The sequence below is a fragment of the Oreochromis niloticus genome, linkage group LG19, assembly GCF_001858045.2.
Source record: "Oreochromis niloticus isolate F11D_XX linkage group LG19, O_niloticus_UMD_NMBU, whole genome shotgun sequence".
Taxonomy (NCBI): Eukaryota; Metazoa; Chordata; class Actinopteri; order Cichliformes; family Cichlidae; genus Oreochromis; species Oreochromis niloticus.
Window position 1 is genome coordinate 10587971 of NC_031983.2, and position 24617 is coordinate 10612587.

At 38.0% G+C, this 24617-nt stretch overlaps 2 long non-coding RNA genes across 2 annotated transcripts; one reads left to right on the forward strand and one right to left on the reverse strand.

Annotated features, from left to right (window-relative positions):
- Positions 1–5371: 5371 nt before the first annotated feature.
- Positions 5372–10291, forward strand: LOC106097786 (C-type lectin domain family 4 member M). Its single transcript, XR_002057330.2, has 6 exons — positions 5372–5532; positions 5849–5956; positions 8060–8320; positions 8416–8576; positions 8650–8903; positions 9798–10291. It is a non-coding gene; the product is annotated as a C-type lectin domain family 4 member M (long non-coding RNA).
- A 9977-nt stretch (positions 10292–20268) lies between these two features.
- Positions 20269–21793, reverse strand: LOC102082238 (uncharacterized). The gene is made up of 4 exons (XR_270109.4): positions 21350–21793; positions 21212–21252; positions 20923–20993; positions 20269–20819 (listed from the first exon to the last, which is right to left on the reverse strand). It is a non-coding gene; the product is annotated as an uncharacterized LOC102082238 (long non-coding RNA).
- Between the last annotated feature and the right edge of the window lie 2824 nt (positions 21794–24617).

Sequence of the window (24617 nt, forward strand, 5' to 3'; positions counted from 1 at the left end):
TACAACCTACCTCCAGTTACAGCTTTTGACAATTACAGTTATCAACAGTTATATCTGATTACTGTTCAAACTGCAGTTTTATCAGCTAAACAATTAAAATTCCAGAAATCACGAAGCAATCTGAAAAAACTATCAAAAAAACAAAAATCAGGAGAACACATCTGCAGAAGTAAAGAAAATCTGAACATTTGTAATAACTTGAATTTTTGATCATCTTAAACTAATTTCTGAGTGGACTAGTAAAGTGCATTTTGAACAATATGGTGAAATCCAGTAAACCAGTACTCATAAAATAGATTTACAAAGAAATAATCGCAGTATTACTAAACAGTATGGTGACATTTTTATTTTAATGTCAACCACATGTGTACAGTAAGCATTACAAATATGGGCACTGGCTCAAACTTCTTGTCAGGAAGCATCAGGATAACTGATGTGTGAAAGAAAATTCAAGCAAGACCCTGTGAAAAAAATTAATATGGACGGTTGGGGTCGCTGGAATTTGTAGGCAGCACAGAAAACTTCTATGAACTGAATTTGATTTTGCTAAGAAACTTGTCCAGTTTTCATGGGCAAAGACAAAAAAGGGAAACACTATAAATAAATCAGTGTGATTCTGTAAATCAATGTACACCCTTCACAGGTTTCCAGTCCATAAGAGGAGTGACATAAAGAGGAAAAAACCCTTCACACTCATATTCACACCTACAGCCAAATTAAAATCACCAAACCCAACAAACATGTGTTTAGAAGTGCAGAACCAGAACCAGAGTACCTGCAGAACAGGGACCGCTGCACTGTGCTGTACCCAAAGTGGACCATCTGTAATCATTGTATTTTATTATAATTATACAGCACAGAAGAAGGATCCTTGGACCATGAAAATGGCCTTTGCTGTGCTTACTTTACTTGATTTTGTCAAAACTGGGCCACACAGCCATGACAGAACGACAGGTGCAGATATAAATGATAATCAAAGATAATAAAAAGTTTATCAAAGAAACTCAAACTCACAATGTAACTGTCAGCGGTGCATGAAGAGTTGGTGGATGCACTGTTAGGTGCACAAGAGCAAACCAAACAGCAACCAAACTCCAGATGTTGCTCAGGGAGGAGAGGAAACTTGGGGTACGTCTGAATTCATGGCACATGACAACAATTCATTTTAACATTAACATAATGAACCAACGCTAAACTTGGGCTTCATTTCTTTTGGAAAAGTGAGGATATTTACTACATCTTATCTGTAGAAAGTACATGTCGTACATGCATCGATATTTTCACTTCTTTTAAAAAAAAATTCTAACTAGAATTGAACTAAAAGGAATTTATCATTCAGCTCAGCAGTAGTGCCTTATTTTAACTCAGGGAACTTTGTCAAGGTCACGGGCTAGAACTCTTGCACTATTTTACTATAAACTTCCTGTTTCCATGAAGATTGATCCCATTTTCTGTATGTCACACTTAAAATCTTTCAAGTGCAGCTGACTGTTAAATCTTAAAAAGCACAGAGCACTGAGTTTACAGAAGAAGTTTCAAGGCACACAAATAGCCTTTAAATCTAATCATGTATGATAATTATTTTAAATGACTGATCATTGATTATGCAGCACTATAGAATTGACTAGACTTGGGCACATTCCTTGATTTCTTATAGAAAGTCAGCATATTAGGATCTTGTGTATCATCAAATTAAAGGTTACACCAGAGATTACTTTACTTTTATTTTCGATTCACTTCTGTCACTGATAAAAGTTTGAACTGGAATTCAGTGATTAAGAATGAAGCAGCAGTGAGTTGTGTCGACACAGCAAAGCGTCTTGCCAGATATGCATGTGACTGATATCGACTACTGGTTGTAATTTTAATGGTGGATTTGATTCACTCTTTTATCAAGAAGATGTGTGTGCCATCCTCCTTAGCTCTTTTTAAAGCCATTGTTGAAAATTTATGGCAGTTACATAAGAACACAATTAAAATCCATCTAATAACATTCATATATTTGAGGGTCTGAGGTGTAACCCAGAGTGGTCCTCAGCAGGAAAAGGGTGGAATGCAAGTCGAAGATCCTCGTCACCTCCAAAGCCCACCAGAGGAGCCTCTGCTTCACAACAGCAGCTGTTATTTTTAATTTTTAATATAATCATTCTGTCCTGTTTCAAATTAAACATTTCTAAAGAGGCTCACTGTTTCACTGTATGGTTTATTCTTTATTCATGTAAATCCTTAAAATGCATTCATGTATATGAATATGTCTACAAGGCATATTAGCTTACTGAGAGCCTCATATGGAGATATTACTTCTCTTCACCCTGTCCTTCATTCTGCTCAATAAAATGTTAATATTGTCTTAAACAGTGATGATTTTATTTTTTTTATACTATAAAATAAAGCTATTATCTCTATATGAGTACATATTAGCATCATGAAGACAGCTGTGCAGAAAATATAATGCTAGGTTGTTGTTGTCAGTGTGCCCTCACTCAATGATCTTGTTCCCTATTTAACGATGCGTTTGGCACCAAACTCAGGATGTTGATCCAACCGTCAGTAAAAGTGTTTTCACTTGCTCCCAGCAGAGGGCAGTGCTTTCCTCTGTTCTCTTGACTATGATGCTTTAATGTATTTCTACATTAATCTACAGAAACATTTATCAGTGCAAAGCTGTTTAGAAGATACTTACAATAAGCTGTCTGTTCCAAAGAGCTTGGAAAGAAAGCGAGTGGACTTTTTTCATGAAGACATTTCACCTCTCATCCGAGAAGCTTTTTCAGTTCTAAAACGAGCTGAATAAGATTAAATTTTGAGGATGAACTGTCCTCCTGAGGTCTCGACATTCTCTCTGCCAGTCAGATGACTTGTTTCTATTGACAAATCCAGCACACCTCAGAGCTTCACTAGCGCATCCAAAGACTCTTTTATAGATATATATATGTAGATATTTTATAGAGTCATTCAATTGTTGACCAAGTCCTGGGTGAAGGCCCCTAAATCTGTAACTTTAAGAATTTACCAATTCCTCTCTCTCTTTCACTGGTAAATATCTTAACAAGCGCATTGTGTAATTCATTGTTTAATCACATTAAATGAGGGAGCTGTTCATATTTTTAAACTACTATACAAATACTAAATGCCTTTTTTGGAACAAAATCTAAATGTTATGATGATTTATGATGACTGATAAAAGTTGAAGGCAGTGCTACACCCAAATGTTCACTGTTTATGGAAACGTGCCAACTTGGTTTAATCAGTGTGAAAAGAGAAAATGGGATGTATTACTTAACATTAAGCTAACCTTCATTTCAGTTTGAAAAGTCCTTGTTTTTCATGATTAAAGTACATTTGAATGTAATATTCCATGAAGCTTCTCCGTAATGTTTTCACTGATGTTTGTAAAATTAGATCAGTCCCTCAGTCTCCCAGGCCTCTGGGGTAGAGGTACCAAACTTGATTTTTGTACATATTTAATAAATTATAACCTAACAAATCTTTTAGTTAACATTTATACACTGTATTAATTTATAGGACAGTGCTTCGGTATATTGTTTATAATCTTCTATAGAGACATACTGTTCTACATTACTGCCCCAATGTTTTAATGTTTTGTCTGTTTATACCTCATAGTAAAAACTCATAGTTCAAAGTCCTTTCTGAAAGCTATGCAGTTCATTCTCACTACTTTACTTTTCATTGTTCTTACAGAACCAAACACTGCAGGTATCTGCATACCATCCAGCCTCTTCATACTGAAAGCAATGCTACAACCTGGTCACAGTGATCAATTGTTTTCAAAATGAAGAAATGATTAAAAGTGTAAAAAGTCACTGGAGAATTCTTATATGTGAAAAATGATAAAATGTAGAAGGTTTTGAACATCCTGGTGGTTTATTCAGAATAGGAACAGAAAATGAGAAAATCTAGACACTAATGTAGCAACAAAAAAAAGATTGTTTCCTTAATGAGCACAATGGATTCGGTCTCAACTAAAAAAACTTGGGTTGCATTTTTGTTTCTCTTATGCTAAGTATATAATGTTTAGCAAGATTTAAGCATTCTCTAATGCTAACGGTATATTTAATTTATGTAGTTTATGCAAAGCATTGTTGTCTTAGGGGGGTCATATGATTGTTGGAGTTTCTCTTATTATCGTGGTGGTCTTTACCTTACAATATAAAGTGCCTTGAAGCAACTGTTGTTGTGACATTTTATTATATAAATAAAAGTGAACCTAACACTGACGAGGGTTCCTTCAGCTGTGATTTGGACAAATTCTTTGAAATCTCTCAAAGAGATCAGCAGACATAGATCCCATGTATCTGGAAAGTAATTGTGGCGCCTACACATTAATAACATCTATCACTTCCCTCTTTGAAGAGGGAAGCTGGACAAGGAGTCCTACCGGGCTTGGTTATCCTGTGGGACTCTGGAAGCAGCTGATAGGTACTGACATGCCAAGTGGAATGGCTGAAGCAAAAACTCGGTGTGGGAGGAGTTTGGACAGGCCATGTAAAAAGACTTTCAGACTGCCTCGAAGAGATTCTGGCAAACCGTCAGGTGACTCAGGAGGGGAAAGCGGTGTTTTACCTGCACTAACTCCACCTCTGTATAGTGTGGGTGGAGTGCTGCTGACTTCGACTGGGAAAATTGTTGGGCGGTGGAGGAATACTTGGAGGATCTCCTCAATCTCCTCAATCCCACTGGCATGTCTTCCGTTGACTCGCCTCTACAATGTTGCGTGGAGATCAGGGGCAGTACCCCTGGACTGGCAGACCGGGGTGGTGGCCCCCATCTTCAAGAAAGGGGACCGGAGGGTGTGTTCCAACTACAGGGGAATCACCCTCCTCAGCCTCCCTGGGAAAGTCTATGCCAGTGTGCTGGAGAGGAGAGTCTATCCGTTAGTCGAACCTCGGATGCAGGAGGAACAATGCAGTTTTCGTCCTGGTCGTGGAACACTGGATCAGCTCTTTAGGGTGAGAATAGTTCAGCCTTTCGGGAGGGGCTCAGAGTAGAGCCACTGCTCCTCCACATCGAAAGGAGCCAGTTGAGGTGGTTCAGGCATCTGACAAGGATGCCTCCTGGGTGAGATTTTCCGGGCATGTGTCACCGGGAGGATCCCCGGGCAGACCCAGGACACACTGGAGAGATTATATCTCTCGGCTGGCCTGGGAACACCTTGGTGTTCCCCCGGACAAGCTGGAGGAGGTGGCCGGGGAGAGGGAGGTCTGGGCTTCTCTGCATGGGCTGCTGCCCCCATGACCCGGCCCCTGATAAGCAGAAGAAAATGGATGGATGGATGGACTTCCCCTCTTTGTTTTTACAGACAGCAGATTTCACTAGAACTGATTGTTGATGACCTCAGCAGTAGGCGTCACGATCTGTGACAGATTGTTGCTTAAATGCACTGACATATGACTGATTTAGACTGAACAGTGAGAATGGAGGAGACAAATGGTGGTTTTCAGACACTTGTCTATGAAGACGATTTGCACAAGGAAGAGTATCCTCCGTACCATCAGTCTAACAGGGTACAAGGTATAATAATTCAAATTTTTATTCATTGCACTCCCATAGTCAGGTTTCTGATTCTTTTGATTGAAATAGGTTTTACAGAGTTAAGATATAATGACAGGACTTGATGATCTGAGACAACTACGTGTAAGGTTTACATGCTCTAACAGGATTTTTCTAATCATAAATAAAGAGTACAGAGCAGATGTTAAATAAATTACTAGTAAACAGTAATATTAAGTTCTAAAATGATCACATTTTATTCCTTTAAAGCTTCAACCAAGTTATATGTGTGTTACCTGCCTTTAAGTTGAAAATTGATCATTTTCTGCCTGTTTAGTGTCCATGTTCACTATGAGTCCTGGGAGACGCCACAGACTGGCTGCAGTGTGCCTGGCGCTTCTTGCTGCTGTTCTTCTGATACTGAATATTGGCCTGGGGATCCACTGTAAGTCATTATGAGTTACAGGAGTGCACAGAAATGTTTTCATTATTAAATCATTTCTTTTTTGCAATTTAGCAAATGGTTATCAAACTTTACCAATAGTCCAAAAACAAAAACAAACAAACAAACAAAAAATCTCTAAACTGTAAAAAAAAAAAAAAAAACTTAAGAAAAACTGAAAAAAGTCCTGATAATTTTTCTGCCAGAACACCTTCTGTTTTTTTAGTACAAAACAAAATTGGTTTTTATTCTTTCCTTTTTATTCTCGTCAATTCCAAAACTGTACTAAAATATGTCAGCATCCATCTCCTCATAAAATGACTAAACAATCGATGAACAAAATAATTTACAATCTTTAAAATTTGAGCATTTGTATTTTCCTTGAAATGAGTTTGTCCTCATGTAAAGACATGGAAGTGACTTCAAAGTGTTGTCTTTAAACAGGATACCTGGCAAACATTAACAAAAAATGTAAGAATATTTAAAAATATCCAGAATACATTTAAGCTAGAATCACTGCCTCGTGGTTCTTTGCATCAGCCAAATTGTTAAGCTGTAGTTTCTATTCTTGTCTGTTGAATCATTGCATTTACTTCATCAATGAAGCCGAGACTAGTTTATCCTAGATTAACACTGTAGGATCTCTACCTTACAATATGAAGTGACTTGAGATCAGAGTTGTTGACAGCTAAGCGGTGCTCAATGAATAAAACTGAACAGATCAGTGATCCTGTAATTTGGGTTTATTAGAATAAGAAAGATCGATGACTGCAGCCCTCTCAGCACAAGGCTGACAGGACTTTCCCCCCATATAATAAATAAATAAAACACAGAATAAAACATTAAAACAAAAAAGACAGATTACTATCCCAAACTTCCAGATAGACTGCATCTACTGGATTTGTTTTGCCTACGCTTGCCTTTCAAAGACAGTGAGGCGCAAAGTACAATTAGAAGTGTTTCTTCTGATGAAAACTTTTCATCAGCAGCTAAGGCACAAGGACCCGTGTCCACACTTGGGGTTTTCGTGTTCATTTTCTATTAAAAAAAAAAAACCTAAGCAGTGACACCACTTAAACTCCGGTTGATGGTGCACATCTTTTTCTCTGCTGTGCTAAAGATGCTCTCAGCTGTTTAACTTTAGGGATGGAGAAAAGTTTGACATATTTCACGACCATTAAATATTAGCGAGGCCTCTGAAAATGAGGTCAAGTAAAAATCCCTGCTTGTGCTCATGGACCCTAAATTTCAACAAATAAGACAATAATACGACAAACTGCTGAGTGACACAAGAGTCTAGGGGAAGGGCAAGCATGACGTGAGATGCTGTGTGTGTGTACACATGTGCTCACACATGTTGGTACCTCTCTCCGTAGCAAAGTCCTGAATAAAGTCTGAATGTTCAGTCAATCAAGATCCATATGAGCTGTAAAGAAAATAACCTCAGCTTTTTCTTGGATGTTCAAAGTTTCTCAGTTCATACAGGAACATCAGCAGTCTGGGTGAATGTATCGCTGTTTACTTCCCCCGTCTCATTCAGCCTGGTCAGGATGTGTTCAGAGGAACAAAGAGGAACAGAAAGAATTTTTTAAAATTTGGGGGCTTTTTGGTTGCTCTTGTTTACTTTCCTCTGCCAGCTGCCTTTGCACTGGAAAACCAAAGTGTGTGATCACAGGTGAAGTAAGGGATATTTTTTCCAGTGCAGAGTTTAGAGTGCTCCATTTGGTGACAGCTGTTGAACAACATTTCTAAGGATGTTGAAAAACACAAATATTTCTGTTTACTATTAAGCAAAAGCATTACATAAATCACCTTTTCAACAAAAGTTAGAGCGAAGGCACAGTTACAGGGAAAATGTGTCTGTCTGTGACTAAACATTTCTATGTGCCACAACATGGACATAATGATTAAATGTACTGAGGCGAGTAATTTGCTGTCAGCCTGCTTATTGATTCATTGTACTGCTGCTACAATGATTTGTACAAATCTTGGAAATTTACAATAACATTTCTAAATAAAACTGATGATGTACAATGTTGTCAGATCAACTGATTTATAATATTGTTACTAAAGAATAAGAAAAGTAACAGTCTTCAACACTTGCAGATTACAAACTCACAGATTCTCACCTCACGCTCGATGATACCGAACGCATCAGCAAAGAGCTGGTCGACCTCCAGGACACTTACAAGACTGCAGTGGAAACCATGAAGGATGCCAGGAAGCAGGTGGACAGCGAGATGAGCCGTCAGACACAAACCAACTGGGAGCTTGAACACCAGACAAAACGAAGCAATGACTATAAAAGTCAGATTGAAAAAGTTACAAAGGAAATTGAAACCATGAAAACACGCTTATCAATGCTTAGTAAGGCCTGTTTCATTATTTCTGTATAAAATTATAAAAGCATAATGATTTGTTTCATAATTTTCTATAATGGTGGTATTATTTTTTGGAAACAGGCGATGGCTGCAAACACTGTCCTGCAGGATGGATTTTAATGAACTCTGTATGTTACTACTTCCCCTTGAAATCAAATCAAGTCAAAACATGGAAGGAATCCAGAGATTTCTGTCAGCTGCAGGGAGGAGATCTTATAATCATAGACAGCCGAGACGAAGAGGTTTGTTAGTATTTCTGTGCAGCGGTGTTCATGCAGATTTCTGAAAATTTATCTTTGTTTCTTTTTTTGTTAGAACTCAACAGTCAATTATTTGTTAAATCATCAAGCTGCCCCGAGACGAACTCGTGACCTGGTCTGGGAGTCTCACCTTCCTCACCGTGTGAGACCTTGGATGCCTCACAGAGACCCTGAGTTTCTGGATTGGCTAAGCAGAACAATAGATCATCAAGATACGCCTCATCCCCCAAAAGGCTTCTGGATCGGACTGAGAGACGTCCATGAGGAAGGGACTTGGAAATGGTGGGATGGAACATTACTTGCTGAAGGGTAAGAGTTTAGTGTCATTTAAAATGACTGCTTTCATAAACATAAGCAACAAAACTGTACTGTACATTGAGTTGTCTCCAACAACACTACACAGCTTATTTTACCTGCTAGGATGAGTTAGGAGGCATTATGAACTTATTTAATCCAATCCCTTTTCATGCAATTAAAATTATTAAAATTATCAGCTCGATATCATCTATACATACAGCAATGACATATATGCACATATATGCATACATAGACATATGCATCTATATATACACATACATATGTAATGCAATATGCAATGCACGAAGCAAAACAACAATCTACATTATTACAGCTAACAGGGTGTACCCGGCCTTTCGCCCTACGGTGGCTGGGATAGGCTCCAGTCCCCCTGCTACGCTAAATTGGTTAAATAGAATACAACGGATGAACATATACATTCATACTTCTACTTTTTTATGTTTTCATTTAGCTTTAATTGCACAATTAGTCCATTCTCCACATACAGATATACAAAAACTTCTTCTTGGTCTTTGAATACTGTGCGTCTTTAAATTTAATGTAGCGTGTAATGTAAAATTTGCTGGAAATTTCACATTAAGAATGAAAAGTAAGTAAAGTAAAGTTTATATAGTTCTTTTTAAAGACATAAAAGCCACAAAGAACTGTACAAAAGTTAAAACACAATTAATATCAAGGTAATCATTTTTTGAATTAACAAAAGAATGTCAGGAGGAGGCCTGATTAAACGTATACACACGATGAAACTTGTGTAAATCAGCAGTCAGTTGTGTTTGTCCTCCTGAAGGATAAATTACATGAATAAGATAAAAGGTGAATAACGATTAATGTGGATCCCGTGAAAGGAAATCCTGTCTCAGCAGTGTGACTTGTCGTTTGCTTCAGGTACTGGAACGATGGAGAGCCAAATGATCACAACAATGAGGACTGTGCAGCGTTGTATCCCAAAGCAAACTTCTACAAGAGCTGGAACGACGTTAAATGTGATGCCCAAATGAAATGGATTTGTGAAAAAGCAACAAAACAACTGAGCTAAAATTTCTGCAATAATGCATCACAATCTTACATAAGCACGTTTCTATCACATAAATCTCTGTAAGCATTTAAGAAACTTTTTAGCATATTAGTAAATCTTACAGCTAACATGAAAAAGCATTATTCAGCACATTTATATAAAGTAAACTGCTGTTTAAAACTGTTTTGCCCATGTGTGTACCCTGTATTTAGCTACAGCAATAAAACAGTAAATTCTTCATTTAAAATATATACAGACTTACAGTGTTTTACATTATTAACACAATATTATACCAGTATGTCTGTTTACACCTAATCTGCTGATGAACACATTAATAAACACTTGTGCCTGGTAACAATTAAAACTGCAGCTTTAATAACCTGTTTCTGTTAGTCAGTATTTTTAACTGTAGAAAATATTTTGGAAGACTAATTTCTGGAATATTTCTGGAGTATTTGGATTATATAAGACTTCAAATAACTGGGTTACTGCATCATTTAGAAATGAGATAAAGTATGTTTATGGTGAGCATCAGAGGGGATAATAAGTGAATTTTGTGGCTGCTTCCTGTTATTCATTTTAGGCCTGACAGAGTAGCTGCTGTCCATCACGTGTACAGCGCATGATTTTATCAGTTCACTTCTTTAAAAGAGTTAGAATATGTTCCTCTAAAAATCACAACTTTTGAAAAACAATTTCTAAGACATCCGGTTCCTAAATGTCAGCAACAATCTAAATAAAGAGAGAGCACATCTGCAGAGGGAAAACAGTGTTTTTTGACTTTTACTTATATATAATTTCCAATATTACCCATCTCAGTAAACAACACTTTAACAAACTTAAAGCACCGCTTTCGCGTCCCTTCAGGTGCTTCCTGTTGCTTGCTCTCTTCTCTCTTATCTGATCATCTCAAGCACGTCCTGTACTCAGGGCCTGCTTATCCATCACACCATCACTGCTTGCTAAGCAAATACAAAGCGAAATGTTTTTCACCTCTACCCCACAAATCAATCTACGTAATATTTGTGTCCGTAAGCGTGCATTAAAAAACTGTTGCAAGTGCAAAAGTTTCCAAGCAAAATGTGTCTTAACTCTCACCTACAAGTGAACCTTCATGTTATGTATGTCTACAAGCTTTTTGTTTTTACATTGACCCTTGTGTCACCTTTTCACAATAGATCTCAAGAAAATCATTATGACCGCTCATTCTACTAAAACATCAAACAGAAAACAAACATTTTCAATCAATTAAGTTTAAGCATACAAGCAATTATTTATGCGTAAATTTTATCATAACCAAAACAAGCTCCCACCAGGTCCTACCATGATCATAAAGCCCCTTATTTCAAATTAAACCCCAATGTAACACTACCTTCTAATTCTACTTTATCAGACTTAACCAAAATATATGCTTTCCCTACTCTGCTCCTGCTTTAAAGCAAGAAACCTTGGTCACCTCGACAGGCGTTCGTTATTCTGTAACTGCCTTTTATATAATATGGCTCATGTGGAGCAGCATGTGTTATTTCTATATTTTACATGTCACACGGTTTAGTTACAAGCGAAACACCTCTTCATTTGGGTCAGCGACACTTTTAACATCCTCGTAAGAAGCTCTCTCCTCTACCCTAGAAATAAATCTATTTAATATCTGTTTTTTAAAGCCCACATTATAACAACTTATTCTAAAAATCAAAAAGAAATCAAACATTTTCTTGTCGTAAAATCTTGACTTGGGAAATATACTTTTCTCCCCAAAGCATGTCTTTTATTCAAAGTGTCCCGCAATTCCCTTTAAGTTTGGTGTACAGCTTCTTATGAACACAGCATTTTATCTTCTAAACCGAATTGAGTTCATTTTAATCCTTTACTTAAAAATAACAATTTCTGCCTCAGCGCTACCATATCTAAATTATCAAAAACCCCAAAATGTCATTAAATGATCCTAAAACTCATTTAAATCCCCCCTTTTTATTTGGACTTCACATGTGTGTCCAAATAAAACTCAAAATACGTCACCCAGGCTTAAGAAATTAAAGGGAAAAAAGGTTAGTCATATCATCTCTCCAAACACCTCAGCAATCCTCGTCTCAGGTATTTCGCTCCGACCCTGAAAACCTGTGTTTAAGGAATGAAATCAATTTAATCATCATGTCATATCTTCTCGAACTCCTCGCTCCACCCTGCATCCTTGGAACTTCCTGGAAACAAAAACCTGTACTTTACATTTCATACTCAACTCTCCCCCTTTATGATCCAATCTGTGTTATAACAAAGAAAACTTAAAACAAAACAGTTATCAGTCATGTGTTTCTTCAGTTAATGGTAACCCGAGTTATATCAAAAAATGTTTCCCCTTTAGCATTTGGCCTTCACCCAACAATATAATGTAATACCATAATCTAACCCCAGTCAGTAGAACAAAAATTTTCTCAAAGCAACTCAAAAATCAGCCTCCCCAGAATTAAGTCTTCCACTCGTCCTGCTTATGACAAAAGCAAAACAAAGCATCCCCTTTCTCTCCCCAACTTAGTCAATTATTTGACCCTCTTTATTCAAGCTAACGTTGGTTCAGTTGTCAGTCCAGTCACAGTCCAGTCATTCACACGCATTCACTCCAAAGAAAAACACTTGTCTATCATTTTAGTGTGGATTGACACGCCGCAATCCTTTTAGACCGGAACTCCAGGTCCCCACAGGAGGCCTTCTCTTCAGCCAATTCTAATCTGAAAAAGCCCACCTTAGCTTTATTCTCCCGAGAATTTTATCAGCGCTGTTAGTTCACTTTCTTCCAGGCCTGCTTCAGAACAAAAATGAGAAAAAGAGAGCTGATTATTAGCTCATCAAAACACAAAACAAAATCACCTGACAGGTTTTTCTAAGTGCACTGTTACAATTTTAAAGGGCCCAATTCTAGACATGTCCATGTTTAATAAAACTCCCTCTATTAAAATAAGGAAACAACCCAAACCTAACTGACATAATCCACCCATCACTCAAATAACAACCCCAAAGATCTTAAACACAGAAAATTTTGCTTATTAATCTATCTATATGTTATGGAGATTAGAACTTCAGGGCCACAAATGTTTTGCCCTACTCTTGGTTTAATTAATACTTACATAGTCTGAAATCAGACTTAAAATCACTCTCTCTGTTCATTTTCCCCACATCATATCTAGTGGTTGGCCTCAGATTCCACAGCGTCCTGAGAGTCCGAGGTCAACTGACATAATTTCACCTGCTAAATCACAGAAAATCTTGTTAAAAGCCACACAATTTGCATACAATAATGTTCCCCTTTAAGCACTTTAACATACTTAGATTTAGCATAACATATAAACCCGTTATAACAATTTATCATCACTAAATTATAAATTTCTTGTCCAAATCTGCCCTTCTGAACAGACCTGACCACCTTATTTAATTATTCTGGTCCTTTACCATTATATATTTCACCAAATAATTCTCCTCAGTCCCTGCTCTGTTTCCTCCATTGAAAGCCTCAGTCACACAGCCACACAGGAAGCTTCTTTCAGCTAATTTGCGTACTGAGTCATATCTCAAGAAGTTACCATGACAAGAGAAAGGCATATTTAAATCTTACCACATTATTAAATTATTTTATTTTCTTCCTATAATAATCGCTTGTTTTGATCAATCTGTACAAGAGCACTTCTAATTCACTCTTCTAAAAAATACTTTACTCGCTTTTTCTTTTTTCACGTAAATCACTCCCTTGTCATGGAACTTCCCTGAGTTATTCCTCAACTTCAAGCTTTAAGTGTATTTTACTAAACATTCACACTATTTTAACACTCCTAAAAGTAGCAAGCTGATTTTCATTGCGTATGTTTGTGTTCTTAGCCAGGTTTAATCAGTGTCTGCATTAATCTTCATGAGCTCTCTTGTCGTTGTAAGGTTAATGCATTTTCTATTTGTGTGTGTGATTTTCTATATGTTTTTTCAGTGTTTCAGACTCTTCACAAATCATGTATGTAAGCGTGTTCCTTGCGTTATGTGATCATGTTAATGCAGTGTAAGCTGTTTCTTCATTGCATCTTACGTTATAATCAGGTTTACTTCATGCATCTTTTCTCTGAGCTGTGGATTCAAACTATCTCACTTCTGCTTCTCTCCAAAAATAATTTCACATGTACCAATTTGTGTATGTGTGTTTTCTATTCATTAATATAATTGTTAGTTAGTTTCTCTCTTTATTTTTACCTTATTTTTGTTTATCTCTTTGTTTGTGACTTAGTGGACATCTCTAAACGATCATGAGTTCCGCCTTCAATCCAATTTTCCCATATCCATTCACTATATGACGTCCAGGTTCACCTCTCACTGTTCTCACAGTTTCCTTTGGGACCTCGCAGATCAACACAGGCCCAAATCAGCGGTTTCTTCTCTCTGTCTCTTCTCTGTTGATCTTTCAGTCTTTTCTTTCAGGATTACTCCAAGCATGGCAAATATGAAACTCAGTGTCCAGTGCTTTCACACAGTTCTTTGTCCCACTGTTCTTACCAGCCTGTAATTTACCATGCATGTTGCATCACGTGCTTTCTTACATGCTGCTGCTGGAGTCGTGAGGGTGTGGAGGGTGAAGGTAACAGTGGTCCCAGTGGTAATCGGAGCACGAGATGCAGTGGTTTCCCAGCTCGGCGAGTGGCTCTAGCAGAGCTAACAATATTATAATGGAAAGCCCACAGAGGACTGAACAAGGACTCAAACTGAAAGTGTTTTTACAGTCATCTCCAACAACTGCAAAATATTTTGAGGTTATAAAATGGTTTATCCTAAATCATTATGTTACTTATAAGCCATATTTGATGAATGGTATTCTGCTGTGGTCGTTGGAGTTCTTGAGATTAGTGGTGTCACGTGGACTGTGTCTATCACAGTCCACGTGACAAAAATACAACTTCAGTTTCCCTTTTCTGTAGAATTTCACAGTCCGATCACCAAAAAAATGAATACTGAGCAACTATATTAGGGGACAGGGGGATTTTACATGTTCGAAAGTACTTTGAAATGTATTTTGGGGGTATTCATGGAAACATACAAATGTGGTGATTTTTGATCAGCATTGGTGTTTGTTCCAAAGTTTAGTTTGATATTAGATATTTTACATTATAGACACACACACAGATGTGATGTGATTGAAAATGAAGAGGAGGCCAAGAAGGTACTAGAGCATGTGATTCTCCAACTTTTCACAATGAGTACCACCTCAAAATATATGGCTCTTGGAGCACCACCCTTGTGACTGAGATTAAAGTACAGTAGTATAGGTCTATTTAACACCACATACAGTTTACACGAGACAATTTTATTTATTATATGAATGTTATTTATTTTAACTGTCATAAACAGGATGAAACAAGTGATAATAATAACAATTGTATTGCAATAAAACATTACAGCAGGTGGGAAATCCGGTCTTATGTGAACAAACTACTCTGCGTTTATCAGGGCTGTTGTGTTTTCAACATGTTTTGATGCTTCTATCTTTTTCTATTTAATCTGAACAAGCCCCCCAAAAGAGGCAGTGGTCACTGTCAGCCTCTCTCGGTTTTTATTACCACTATCCATTTTAAAGCTCAGTTTTTAAAACCTTACGATTTATCTACAGCCCAGCCCATGCAGCAGTAAATTAATGACTAACCTTATATTGCAGTTGTTCTCCTGACTGAAGTTTGGTCCGTTTACTGCATCCTGCCATGCAACTGCATTTGTCCTTAACCATCGGGAACCTTCACACTAACTTTTATCGAGTTGAAAAAAAGTTAGCGTTCATCCTCCAGCTTCACATTATGCTAACAAAGCTGTGTAGCTAGCCACCACGTAGCACAACATTACATACCAGCTAGCCCAAGTTCAGTAACCCTACAAACACCACTGCTGTTTAGTTTTCTGTCTTTATTTATGTCGGAAGTGATAGCAGACCTACTTTCTCTCTGATGCAGAGTGGGCTGAGAAACTTCTCTCTCTCTCAGGCCTGGGTGATGGTATCGCTCTCGAGCTCATGGAGCGCATGCTGTCCTTGCTAGGATCGGATGACAGCGGATTCCTCTTCACTCACCTCTTCCTCCGACATTTGAAATTGGGCACGAAGGATTACCGCTAACTTCGCCTGGCTACCAGGAGCTTCGGCCAGGAGCTTCAGCATCCAGGCAATAGTTCACGACTCACTGACGGCATCTTCTGCGTCCCCACCAATACTCCTGGGGACCACCAACTCATCGATGGTGCCTGAGATTTTGGGACCATGGGAAAAAGCTGTGTTTTTACCATCAGCGTTTTGGTGCCTCTGCATACCTCCACAATGGTATATTATTTAATCTTAAATTTTGGGGGGGAGATTTCCTGCATACCACTACAGGGAGCCCAAGTACCACCAGTGGTACGTGTGCCACAGTTTGAGAACCTCTGTACTAGAGCATGTGAACAAAAACCATAAACAATGTAAAGTGGATATTGACCATTAATGATGGTGTGAATGAATGCTGCAATTCTTGCAGCATTCATTCACACAGTAAGCATACTGATTGCCTGATCACTGCTTGCCTGCAGTATTTGTGGCATTATGCTTGTGGTTGGTTAGATGTTAGGATTATGGGTTTAAGGTCAGCATCTTGTATCAGACTACCTCATGTGAAATGATCACTTTTTTATTACTCTTAATTGTTTTACTGTGTTTATTTTTGCGTAGAAAACTTTTTGTCTGTAATTGTTGAGTTTGCATCTTAGTATCATGTTTACCTGAGTTATCAGACTGCTTCATGGCAGTAAATCTTAAATCAGTAGGCAGAATAGGTTTTAAACCAAAAAATATGGAAGTTATGTTCTGGTATTTCTGGTATTTCCCGTGGAAATTCCACTATTTAGTTCTATTCAGATTACACTTCCTACAGATGGTTTTGTTTTTATTACACAACTTGAAATATTTTCCTCACTCATCATAAAAGTTGAATGAAAATAACATTTACTTTATTTTTGTGTCTAAAAATTTCACACTGAAAAATACTCTGCATGGGTTTTTTCGTGCATTTTTGAAAATATATACCATTCAGACTTTGTCACTAATTGTCTTTTGCACTGTGAAGGATTTTATTAGCATAGGCTCAAATATGAGACAGGACAGCTTGAAAAATATTTTCAATAGCCAGACAGATGTGATTCATTTTGATGCTAAGAAAGGCATTCAGAATTTCATCACCTCATCTAGTTATTAGTCATTGCATTCACTTTCAAACATTGTCTTCTTGCCTTCTCTTCTTCATGTACAGATTTCCCAATCCCTCTGCCTGCCTTCCCAGCCTTTTGGACCTCGAGTGGAAGTGAGTGTGAGTCAACATATTGGATTGGACTGAAGGTGCTTGTGACGGTGTGAAGAGGATTATGAGCGTGCGCCTGTCCTGGACCTTTTCCCCTCCTCCCTTTTATTCCCGTTTTCTCCCCTATTCACTGTGCATATGTATATATTCCACCTGATGTGTCACTGTAAATAAATATTTTACTTTTTCACTCGTTTTGGAGTCTTGCAATTAAATCCTGCACCAAACAAATTGTGACATGATCGCTGCAGCCTCCAGCATTTGTGGCATCACGCTTATGGTTGGTTAGGTGTTAGGATTATGGGTTTAAGGTCAGCATCTTACCTCATGTGAAATCATCACTTTTAATATAAGACTTTACAGGACAGCTTGAATTCTTAAAAATATTTTAATTAGCCAAAACTCAGACAGTTTTTCACATAAATGATTCATTTTCATGCTAAGACCAGGCAGTGATCATTTCAGGCCTTTATTGATCATGGTTTTGACTCTAATAACTTTTATTTTATTTATTTGATTAGAATATTGGGGGCTGTGCAGCATTGTATCTCAAAGCAAACTTCTACAAGTCCTGGAAGATGCTCCATGTGTTACCCAAATTAAATGCAAAAAAGCAACAAAACTACTGAGCTAAAATTCCTGCAATAATGCAATACAATCTTACATAAACACATGTTGCTATCACACAAATCTCTGTAAGCATTTAATAAACTTTTTAGCTTCATAGCAAATCTTACAGCTTACATGAAAAAGCATTATCCAGCACATTTATATAAAGTAAATCGCTGTTTAAAACATGTTTTGCCCATGTGTGCACGCTGTATTTATCTACATCAATGCTACAGTAAATTGTTCATTTACATTACATACAGACTTTTAGTGTTTTACATTATTAACACAATATTATACCAGTATGTCTGTTTACACCTAATCTGCTGATGAACACATTAATAAACAGTTTTGCCTGGTAACAATTAAAAGTGCAGCTTTAATGACCTGTTTCTGTTAGCAGCCTGTGTACAAAGGAAAAGATGATAAATAGAGAGTCAAAGTCATTATTTATCCTTTTGTCAGTATTTTTAGCTGTATAAAATATTTTGGAATGCTGAGTGTGCAAGGGCAGCATAATTGTGACAAAGGTGAGTGACATATGAAATATTCTCTTTACCAAAATAGATGTTAATAATTTAATAGTTCAAACTAATCTTTATTTATTTAAACTTCTTCAGTTCCTTGAATGAAGTCTGCATTTCAGTCATTAGCTGTCATCATATATATATATTTGAACATTCTGATGTGATCGTACTGCAGTTCAGAATCTTAAATGAACTGGTTGGAAACAGTTTTGAAATTAAAATAATATTTTTCTTTTATAGCTCCTGTAGTTTTCAGTAATGAGTTGATGTTATTTTATAGTTTCTTACTAGACAATTTAAGTTCTTTAAATTTTTTACTTATAAGAGCCTGATGATAGTTTTAAAGTAAGATTTATGATAATTATCATATTTTAGCGTGTAAAAAGTGTAAATCAACGCTTTCCATTTATTTGATGAATGGTATTCTGCTGGTAGTCGTTGGAGTTCTTGGGATAACTGTGTCTATGGCAGTCCACGTGACAAAAATACAACTTCAGTTTCCCTTTTCTGTAGAATTTCACAATGTCCGATCACCAAGAAAAAACAGAGCAACTATATTAGGGGACAAGGGGATTTTACATGTTGGAAATTTATTTTGAGCCTTTCATGGAAACATGCTAATGTGGTGATTTTTGATCAGAACTGCTGTTTGTTCCAAAGTTTAGTTTGATATTATATATTTTACATTATAGACACACACACAGATGTGATGTGATCGAAGCTGAAGAGGAGGACAAGAAGGTACTAGAGCATGTGAAAGCTACTGAAACAGTCTTCTTGGATCTCTAATTCACCGCACATGAGAGAGGCTTGAAGAAGAACCCAATTGGTAAATTTGCCTAACGGAACTTCTATGGCCCTTCCGTTCGACAATCTCTCCAGCATTGGAACCACTAGAGCTGGGCGATATAAGATTTTTTCATATCACGATATGTTTTTTTCATTTCAGGCGATAACGATATATATCACGATATAAGCCAAATAACTATATTTGTAAGATTTAAATGTGCCGTTGCTCACAAGTAAAATGTGAAATAATTAGCAGCTTGTTTTAATTAAAGTATTTATTTCCCATAATAAGTTCAACAGGGTAGATGTACTTAAGGAACATGAGACTTCAGTTTCAGATAAATAAAGGCAAATATTGCAAACTACACAAAAGGCAGCCGCTAAAGCGTTTAAGTTTCAAAATAGAACAAACAAAACAGACTACTAAATTGTCAATTCCACTTAGAAACAAAATATTAATTCTAAAAATAAATCTTAGGTCGTTTTACAGAAGAACAGACAAAATTGACTAACTTTTGTCAATATCAAATAAACTGAGAACTAAAAGGAAATTCTCAATCTCTCCTTGTTGTATAGCTTAGCTTTTCAAACAGTTTTAACAGTGACTTTAGTCTCACAAAAGCCGAAATACGAATTAGCGCTTTCAGTCAGAGATTGAGCATGCACCACTTTATTGTATTTCCAGACTTGCTTTCGGCACAATTTACAGTGCGCGCTACTCTGTTTTTTGTCAGACTTGAAATAGCCGAAATACCTTCACACTACGGAACTTCTGTGGCCCTTCTGTTCGACAAGCTCTCCGGCATTGGAACCATCATCTGTTTTTTCTTCGGTAACCTTCGCTCACGCTCTTGGTTGATTTTTCTCTAGTCGGCAAACTCGTTTCCTTCATTACCCGGGCAGCCCGGCTGCAAAAACAAATACACATGTGCGCCTTGGCGCTTGTGCTGTACGTATCAAGTCACGTGACGTGACGCTGCGGCTGTGATTGGTTCGGCTCTGCGCTACTTAATTTGGATTGGCTGTTCTTTTTTTTTTTTTTAAGAGGACAAGAGAGATGAGGCCTATCGCAATAGTTTAATTTTTCTATCGAGAAAAAGTTATTTCGCAATACATATCGTTATCGTTCTATCGCCCAGCTCTACCTGTGAGTCTTGCAAATACTGTTTCAGGGTAGTGAAACATCTGTGAACATCTACTACTCAAAGGTCTCTTTCTATAACTTGACATGAGCATGAATCAAGGATATTTCAGACAGACATCTGAAACTCAAATATTAATTATTTGTTCATTTATCAATCTACAAATCATCTCAACACTCAAGCATTGCTCAGTCTTATGCGTTTTAGCTGCAAATGAAAGGAGATCTGATGATTTGATTTGGATTGCATAACTTTAGATTTCACTGACTCATCATTCTTATGTTTCAATGCATAAAATTGACTGGTGCCGCCTTACTGTTGCAAGAATTCCAAGGTTGCTGCTTGGGCTACTGGATAAGAAATGTTCATGCAGTAGTAAGAGCCAAACATCAGGATAAGTGCGCCACTGAAGATGGTGATATGGCCATTCACAATAGCCTGTTCCACAGATAACATGAAGTGCTCGGCTGCCAAAGTAGAATTTCCTGTGGTGTACATGAACAAGAGACAAGGGGACAAAAAAACAAGTCCACACATGACTCAAACAACTAACTGCAATGTTACAACTGATGTATATCAATTACATACACTGGCATGCAGTTTGGGCCCCCCGGTCAACTGCAAGGTGTCCAAACTTTTGCTGTAGGCCCTTTTCTTTTCTGTTTAAAAAAAATAATAAAAAATATGAAAATGATTTTATTTAAAATTAAATGTCATCTGTAACTTTATGCCATTTGGAAATTATTTCATCTTCCACTTGCTTAACTGTTCATATGAACTAAAATTTTGACCATGGGTGCCCAAACATTTACATTAAAGCACCACAACTGCGACAGCCGTAATCTTTTGACATCCTTAAATGCAGCACAATACTCACCTTTGCAGCTTACTGAATAAATTTGAGAACTCGCCACTAATCTGCAGAGAAAGAAAAAAAAACCTTATAAATCATGAAACCTGCCAAAATCCAAATACATGTATGCTATGTACATTTATATGTAGTCAAATAATTCACCTCAGCTGCTTTAGTCTACTGGCTCTCCACAAAATAAAATAAAAATACTTGTCTTATCCTTTACATGTCCATTACATTTTACAGGGCAAAGCTAGCACAGTGGGCTACTTCTATTTCCCTCACTTCATCACGCAGCACATCTTGGTGCGCACGAGCTAGAGTGGAACAGGTCGCCTATTAGCTCTTAAGTTGCATACTTAATTTCACATTAAGGCAAATGCATCAGTGGCAGCTGTCGTTGCGGGCCCCCTAACAGGTATTAGCGTTGCAACTGCTGTGTTTACACGGTCACAGAAAGCTGGCAGCTAACAAATTAGCAAACAACAACTCTGCTAGCCAGCAAGCTAGCGGCTGGTCTAACTACACCAGGGGTCGGCAACCTGCGGCTCCGGAGCCGCATGCGGCTCTTTAGTCCTTATACTGCGGCTCTGCATGGTTTGGGCAAATAAATTAGAAGTATTTAGCTGAAGTGTATTTTATTTATGTTAGTTCTTTTTAACTCGTAGTTCTAAATTGGAAGATTATTGTGATATTGAAATATAAAAATAAGATTATATTCTATTATTTTTTCATCGCTCAAAATAAGAGTCACACTCGCGGAAGCCGGTATACCCGCCGAAACGCCGTGCATTTATCGAGACTTTCAACCCCAGGTAGGCCAATTATGGATCTTCGGATCCACATTATGTCAGCAGCTCCACCGTGAACTATGTTAAAGACAAACACCGTTCACGCCTGACCGATGACAGCTTACAGTCCTGCTTAAACTGACTTCGTATATCCCCGATTTGCGGACTCTGTGCGCAGAGGTTCAGGAGCAGAAGTCCCATTGTAAACAAATCACGGCAGTCCCGACGATGTTTCCATGAGCATGCTTTTGAGCATCTCTTTATTGAGCACTTTTCACACACGGTTGCTGTACGCATACAGCCGGCTGTAGCTTTTCAGCTCACAGCCCGACATACACCACCACCAACACAACAGCACAGATAGCGCAGACGTAAAGGCAGCGAGGCGTGATTGCGGGTGTCGCTCAGGTGCGTCCGCCTCCCCTGCAGCGGCGCTGCAAACCACGCCCCGCCGCACGCATTAACCAGGTAAAATACATATTTAGGCAGAATTTTGCAAATATCTATTTTTCATTTTTCAGCAGCATAGAGCTTTTTTCCAATTATTTTTTAAGAGTCAGGTCAAGGCTCCAACAGCCCAAAGGCGATATAAGGGTGGCGGCTGACAACAGTTTTTGTTTGCTATATGGATCATTTTAGTTCAGCTGGGTGTCTTTCCTTTTGTTATATTTCTTTAAGAGTTCAAAATGTGTTGATTACATAAATATAATTTAATTTTCTCTGTAGCACTTCATGGATTTCATAAGCAGCACACCTTAGTTGTTCACACAAAGCATAAAGATAAAAAACAATATATACAGTGTTATCTTCATTTTAGATGTCAAAAAGTATTTGCGGCTCCCAGTGTTTTCTTTTGTGCGGAAACCGGGTCCAAATGGCTCTTTGGGTGTAAAAGGTTGCAGATCCCTGAACTACACCTGACAGACGACGTGCTTTGCCTTCATAGCTAGGGATTCCATGCCTTTTACCGTCTCAGTAAACTACAAGCCATAGTGGTCAAGCAATGCCAAGTTAATTCTACTAAGCTGAGTGTGATATACTTGCCTTGCAGCAGTGCATGGATGATCTTTCACCAACCTCTCTCTTCCAATGCGCTTTCCACAGCCATACGCGTGACCTTATGCTTGTTAGTTCAAATTCCTCATGTCGTTATGTATCCCAACATCCAATGGCATGTCACATTGTTTTCATGACCGCGCCCTCACCCCAGGTGCAGGAGGCCTATTTCTGTTCAGGAATGTTGTGAATGTGAGATTTATATTAATTGCAATTCCTACCTCTACATTTATTTTTTTAAATATATAATTAGCACAGTGTGGCCGTGCGATGTTCTATATGTTTTTTTAGTTTTTATTCCTATTAATTATATTTTCACTTTTTACCTCTGAATTATTGAAACAGAGCTAGATGACATTTTCAGCAAAATTATAATTCAAATACTCCTTTAATTATTGATTGTTCTCATTAATTTTTAGATCATTTTATATATTTTTCCGTAGTTTTACATATGAATTTAACAGTTCAATCTTTCAAATAACGGACAAATATTTGTGAAAGTATGATACATTTGTGAATGTATTTTAACAATCTAAATATGCATATGTACAGAAAAATATATTTAAAAAACAAGAAAATTATGTTTTATTACATTTACAGTGATTTTATGTTATTTTACATTTGACATGTAAAATCACATTCTATTTATGTAAATTTAATGATATTGTAGAAAAACAGTACAAAACTGTAAAATACACAGTAAAATACTTTGATATTACTTCTTTTTTTTTCTACAGTGTGTCTAATATCTCCCGGCTTGCTGCCTGTACGTTGGGGTTCTTCCCGGTGGATGAGAGGGTTTGATCCCTGCGCGTTAGGGTCGGGGAACGGGTCCTGACTGTGATCTGTGCTTATGCGCCGAGTGACAGTTCAGAGTACCCAGCCTTTTTAGAGTCCCTGGATGGGGTGCTGGAAGATGCTCCAGCTAGAGACTCTGTTGTTCTACTGGGAGACTTCAATGCTCACGTGGGTAATGTTAGCGAGACCTGGAGGGGCGTGATTGGGAGGAACGGCCTCCCTGATCTGAACCCGAGCAGTGTTTTGTTATTGGACTCCTGTGCAAATCACAGTTTGGCCATAACAAACACCTTGATCGAACATAAGAGTGTCCACAAGTGCACGTGGCACCAGGACGATTTTGTAATCGTATCACCAGACCTGCGACTATATGTTCTGGAAACTCGGGTAAAGAGAGGGGCTGAGCTGTCAGCTGATCACCACCTGGTGGTGAGTTGGATCAGGTGGTGGGGGAGGACGCTGGACAGACCCGGTGTGCCTAAACATGTAGTGAAGGTGTGCTGGGAACGCCTAGGCAGAGGCCCCAGTCCGTGAGATCTTCAACGCACACCTCCGGCAGAGCATTCCGAGGGAGACTGGGGACATTGACTCCGAATAGACCATGTTCAGCATCTCCATTGCCGAAGCTGCTGCAATGAGCTGCGGCCGCAAGATGGTTGGTGCCTGTCGTGGTGGTAACCCCCGAACCAAATGGTGGAAACCAGAGGTGAAGGGAGCCACCAGGCTGAAGAAGGAGTCCTATCGGGTTAGCCTGTGAGACTTCGGAGGCAGCTGACAGGTACCGA